Raw genomic sequence first — 6,273 nt, 5'->3', positions numbered from 1 at the left:
AAACATGGTCATTCAATAAAATAAAGGACTTTCAAGCTTTCTTGATGAAAAAAACAGAGTTGAATAGAAAATTTGACTTTCAATAAGCATGAGAAGGTAAACAGGGAAAAGAAATCATAAGGAACTTATTAAAATTGAACTATTTACGTTCCTACCTGATAAAATGATCATTGTAACTCATAAGACTTTTCTCAACATGAGGACAGTTGATGGGAACATATATGTACATATGTATACATACATATATGTTAATATAGGTGGGTATATGTGCATATAAATACATATATGAGTGGGTGTATATATGTGTACATGTATATATATAGACAGAGGGCACAGGATTAGTTGAATAGGAAGGGATGATATCTAAAAAATAAAATTAAGAGGTGAGAGAGGAATATGAGAGGAGATATGGAGAAATAGAATAGGGTAAATTACATCATATAAAAGAGACAAGAGAAAACTGTTACAATGGAGGGGAAGAACAGGGAGGCAAAAATTAAATGGGTCAACTTTACTCTCATTGAATTTGGCTTAAGGAGGGAATAACATACACACTCAATTGGGTATTTTACCCTACAGGAAAGTAGGGGGGAAGGGGATAAGAGGGGGGATGATAGAGAGGAGGGCAGATTGGGGGGAGGATAGTTAAAAGTACACACTTTTGAAAAGGGACAGGGTCAAAGTAGAAAATAGAATAAGTGGGGGGCGGAATAGGATGGAGGAAAATATAATCATTCTTTCACAATATATCTACTATGGAAATGTTTGGCATAACTACACAGGTATAACCTATATTGACCTGCTTTTCCTTCCAGTAGGTGTGGGTGACAAGGGAAGAAGGGAAAGAATCTAGAAATCAAAGTTTTAAAATCAAACGTTAATATATATATATATCTTTTGCATGCAACTGGGAAATACAATATACAGGCACTGGGGTATAGAAATTGCCCTACTAGAGAGTCAGAGGGGGGATAGGGGAGGATATAAGAGAGAGTAGATTGGGGGAAGGTGCATTCAGTAGAATCACTGTTTTGGGGTGGGGGTAGGGGAAAAACAGGGAGAAAATTTGTAACTCAAAATCTTGTGGAAATGAATGTTGAAAACTAAAAATAAACAAGTTAAAGAACATGAAGAGAAGAAATATTAAACAGAGCTGGAAAAGTCAGTTGACACTAGATTTTTGGAGGTCCTTAAGTACCATATAGGAGTTTTTTTTTAAAGCAATTGGGGTTAAGTAACTTGCTCAAGGTTACATGGCCAGTTATTTCTGGGTGTGGTGCTGAGTATCTGAGCCCAAATTTGATCCCCAGGTCATCCTGACACTGGAGCCGGTGCTGTTACTCACTGAGCCACCTGGCCACCCCTAAGCAATTGGGGTTAAGTAACTTGCTCAAGGTTACACAGCCAGGTGTTTCTGGGTGGGTGCTAAGTGTCTGAGCCCAGGATTTGATCTCCAGGTCATCCCAACACTGGAGCAGGTGCTCTTACTTGCTGCATTACCTGGCTGCCCCAAGAGTTTATATTTTTATCCTATAGTCAATAGGGAGTTACTGGAAGTTTGGGAACAGGGCAGTGATATGGCTAGAGGTGTATATTAGGAAGATTATTTTGGCAACTGCATTAATGATGTTTGACCACCAGAAGGCAATGTTAGTTACCATCTGGCTCCTTTTCAACAAAAAGCATCAGGCACAGGTCAAATCCACCACAAATCTGGTTATTACTTCACCTTGCTGATGTTGCATACTAAGATCTCCATGGTTTTCAGCAAATAGGTAACCTCCTGTTTCTAACTCCTGTCACTTTCTGAGTGATCACTCTTATCTTTTTAGTCTAAGGCAGGGAGGAATATAGATATGACATCCTCCCCAAAATATATACATATATATGTATGTATATATGTATATATATATATATCATATATACATATACATTTATACACACATGCATATACACACAGATACGTGTGTGTGTGTGTGTGTGTGTGTGTGTGTGTGTGTGTGTGTGTGTATACTGAGGCCTAGTCAACTAACTCCGGCATAAGAGGATTGCCTACAAATGACCTACACAAACAGGAAAGTTTTGGGTTTTTTCTTTTGGAGGGCAATTGGGGTTAAGTGACTTGCCCAAGGTCACACAGCTAGTTTTTGTGTTAAGTGTTTGAGGCCAGATTTGAACTCAGGTCCTCCTGACTCCAAGGCCAGTGCTCTATTCACTGTGACACCTGGCTGCCCCAACAGGAAAATTTTGATACTATATATACTGTTTAACTCTGGTATATAATCAACAAAAAGAATAAAAAGTATATAATAATGCATCTACCATGTGGTTGCATATCTACAGCTTCTCCGAGACCTAAGCCATCTCCATATGCTAGAGTTAATAGAATTCATGGGAATTAATGAGGTCAACAAGTGAAATAATATAGAGGGGGAAGAGAAGAGAACCCAGGGCAGAGTCCTGTGGAATACCCAAAGTTCGGAACTATGACCTGGATAAAGATTCAGGAAAGGAGAAAGAGAAGGAGCAGATACATAGTTGGGAGGAGAACCAGGAGAGTAGTGTCATGAAAACCTAGAGAGAAGATAGTATCAAGAAGGGAGTGTTCAGCAGTATCAAAGGCTGCATAGAATCAAGAAGGACAGGGTGCCTAGGTGGAACAGTGAATAGAGTACCAGCCCTCAAGCGAGGAAGCCCTGAGTTCAAATGCAACCTCAGACACTTAACATTACTAGCCATGTGACCTTTGAGGGCCTTCCCCCCTCCAAATAAAAGGAAAAAAAAAGAAATCAAGAAGGATGAATATTGAGAATATTCCCAATCGATATGACAAGAGATAATTAGTAATTTTGGAGAGAGCAGTTTCAGCTGAATAAGGTCAGAAGCCAGATATAGAGAGTTAAGAAGAGAGTGAGAGGAAATAAAGAGTAGGCATTTATTGTAGGTGGCCCTCTCTAGGAATGTAGCTACAAAGGGCAAGAAAGATCTGGTTTTATAGTTGGTGCAATTGGATCAAATGAGGGTGGTAGGAAGTACAGCAAAGTTTCCAAGTGGTATTCAATTTAACAGGAACTTTGAACATGGGTCTTTGCATCTCCTTGTAGTATACAATCTTCTATGACTTCCGAAGTAGACAGGCATGTAATGGCAAGCAAATGAATATTTAGCACCTTGTTTCAGTTATTTAATTATTTATAACCTTGATTCGGTTCAAGTGTCTTTAAGCCTTGCCCTGATTATATCAAGTCTTTGTTAAGAAGCAGAACCTATGAATCCCACAGTGGGAGGGACTTGCCAATGACAGGAACAGGAAGGACGTAAGAGGTGGGTGGAACAAGAAGGAGCTAATGTCAGATAAAAAGCTTGAGCACAGCTGAGACTGAGCAGGACTGAGAATAACACTTGTGGTGGCTGGCACTCTGTTCTGTCTGTGTTGATTTGTGTTTGTGATACTTTGTACAGAAGCCCTGAGACCTTACTGCAGATTTAGAGGCCATGAAAGAGGATTTTCTTGTTCTCTGTTTACAGAAATCCTGAAGAAGGGCTTCAGAGGTCCTGGACTATACTGATGATTTATGCTGATTTCTCAGACCTTGTCTGTGGGTCTGTGCTGATTTCTCAGACCTTGTTTGTGGGTCTGTGTTGATTTCATAGGCAGAAAGTGACTTGATGATGATGCCGGCAATGTGCATGAATGCTGTTTTGGCTCTGTTAAGCTTTGTCTTCCCAGAAACTGCAAACAACTTAAGATGGACTGGACACTGTGAGCTTCAGCATGGAATTGGAACTGTATGAAGAACTGGATGAGGAGATAGACTAGGAGCTGAGTTGCCTGCCTGTGAATCCAGGTGATAGTTGGGTGAATTCAGGCAAGAGTTGGACCCATGGAGGAAGAACCATGGAATTTGGGAGCCAGCCTTGAACCAAGATGAAAAGACCTCTCCTTGGATACTTAGTGCTGACTGACAAGATCATGATTTACTGTGACCTAGGGGTGGGAGAATTTTGTACTTTATACCTTGTATAAGGATTGAGTTAAGGTTGATTAGAAGCTAGTCTCCAATCAAGAAGAAAGAAGACTGATGAGATTAAGGCAATGTGACCTAGGGATGGGAGACCGTTGTACTTTGTATCCCTTAAGGAGGATTGAGTTAAGGACTTACTGAATGATATCTTTTGTTTAAAACTATGTGGCCACTTTAGTGATAAGTTGTTATATCATTGTGAATGCTGTACCTTGGTTTCTATGAATGTTTTGCTTTAGTTTACTGCTGAATAGAGAGTTCACAATACTATGTGATCAGAACCTTAGTAGAGCTATTCACAGTAGTAGTCCTCTAGAGAGCTGTTTGTGCTTGTCTTTACAAGGTATCACCATCTCCCAATGCTCTTCCATTTGGTGTCCTGTCACAATAAGTAACCTTATCATGGCTAGCAGGTTGCTCATGGATTAGGCTCAAAGTGGGGGCAGAGTTTGGGGGGAGGGGAGGAGTATAAAGCAAGAAGAGCTTGCCACTTTTATTCTACTCTCATCACTGACATTCAGTTCAACGTTCTTGTTAACAAGCAGTATATCATACCTCCTTCAGTCCATCGAACTCTTTTTTGTCTATATAAGTAAAGCTGACCTGAGGCATAGTGCTTTTGAGGTCAGATAGGGCATAAATATTAAACCTTTAATTTCATATAATTTGGAGATAGTAAAGAATGGAGCCAGCAAGACTGTTAGAAGGCTATTGCAATAGCAAAGGTAAGAAACAATGAGGGTCTGAAAATAGGAAGTTCACAGTGGAAACAAAGGAGACAGATGGGAGAACAGATAGAAGAGAAAAATACTATGGAGGTAGAATGGATGGGACCTAGCAATTGATTGGATGCACAGGAAGTATGAGAAAGGGTGGGGAAGTGTCAAAATAACTATTGCTTTGACTGGAAGAATGAAATTTATGTTAACAGACCTGAGGAAGTTGGAAGAAAAGGAGGTTTTGGAAAAAAGATGTTTTCAGTTTTGGACACGGTGAATCTGAATTGCCAGAAAGACCTTCAGATGTCTACCCCCTAGCAGACAGATGAAAATGCAGGATTGGTACTCAAGGGAATATATAAAGCTACACATAAAGATCTGAGAATTGACTGCATAGAAGGTGGTACTTGAAATCATGAGAGTGTATGATTATTACCAAAAAGAGGGATATAAAAAAGAGAAAGTATAACATAATGGGTGGAGACTATTATTTCTCAACATTTAACAGTGAAGAGATAGAAAAGACAGAGTAACAACTTGAGTGTGAGGCAGGATCAAATGGAGGAAAAAAACTTTTAAGGTGACAGGAGGCTTGAATATGTCAGCAGACAGAAAGGAAAGAGCCAGTAGCCACTATTTAACAAAAGAGAAAGACTGATCAATGGACCAAGTGACCCAGGAAGACAGGAGGAGATGAAGTCAAGCGTATAAGTGAAAGAGTTAGGTTGGAACAAAGAGGAAGGATTTCTCATCTTCTGAGACTGGATCAGAAAAGGAGAAAGTGAGTGAAGAAGACAGATTCTGAAGTGTGGAAAAAAAGGAGACAAGGGAGTTCATAATGCAGCTCTCATAGCATTAGCAAAGTAAGAAATAAAGTCATCTGTTGTATAAGATGGATTTTGGTAAGCAGCATGCAATATAGTGCTTTAAGGATCTAAAAATGCTAGTCAGTCAACAAGCATTCGTTAATCACTATGTGCCAGGCTCTGGGATAAGTGTTCAGGATTTAAATACAAGCAAAAAAAAACCAATCCCACCCCTCGAGGAGCTTATATTTTAATGAGGAAGACAAGGCATAAAAGGAAGCTGAAAAGGAAGGGATGAGGGGGAATACACCTGACTTGGAAGCATGCTGAAGAGGTCCAGAGGCCTGCAACTTGGTGAGATATGAGGAGATTGTTGGCCTGGAAGATCTCCTGAAATAGAGTTTCTGGAAGGAGGCATTCAATGAGAAGAAGGGGCACACTAGGGGTAGAGTGTACTTCCAAGGTGTGAGTGATCATCCAATCTAATGATGTTATTGGGGCATGGAGAATTCTGGAGGTGTACAACTTAATGGGAAATGAATGTGAGCCATACATATCTCATGTCATCCTCCAAACAACACTATGAGGTAAGTAAGCACTATTATTTTACAAATGAGGAAACTAAGGTTGGAGAGGATGAGTGACTTGCCTGGGATCAAGTACTGACTCCAAGCACAGATAGATAGATAGATAGATAGATAGATAGATAGATAGATAGATAGA

Source organism: Petaurus breviceps, unplaced genomic scaffold (assembly GCF_028583685.1).
Source record: "Petaurus breviceps papuanus isolate PSGF00001 unplaced genomic scaffold, PetGlider_PUasm1.0 178, whole genome shotgun sequence".
In the NCBI taxonomy this organism is placed as follows: Eukaryota; Metazoa; Chordata; class Mammalia; order Diprotodontia; family Petauridae; genus Petaurus; species Petaurus breviceps.
This window is presented reverse-complemented; position numbering follows the sequence as displayed.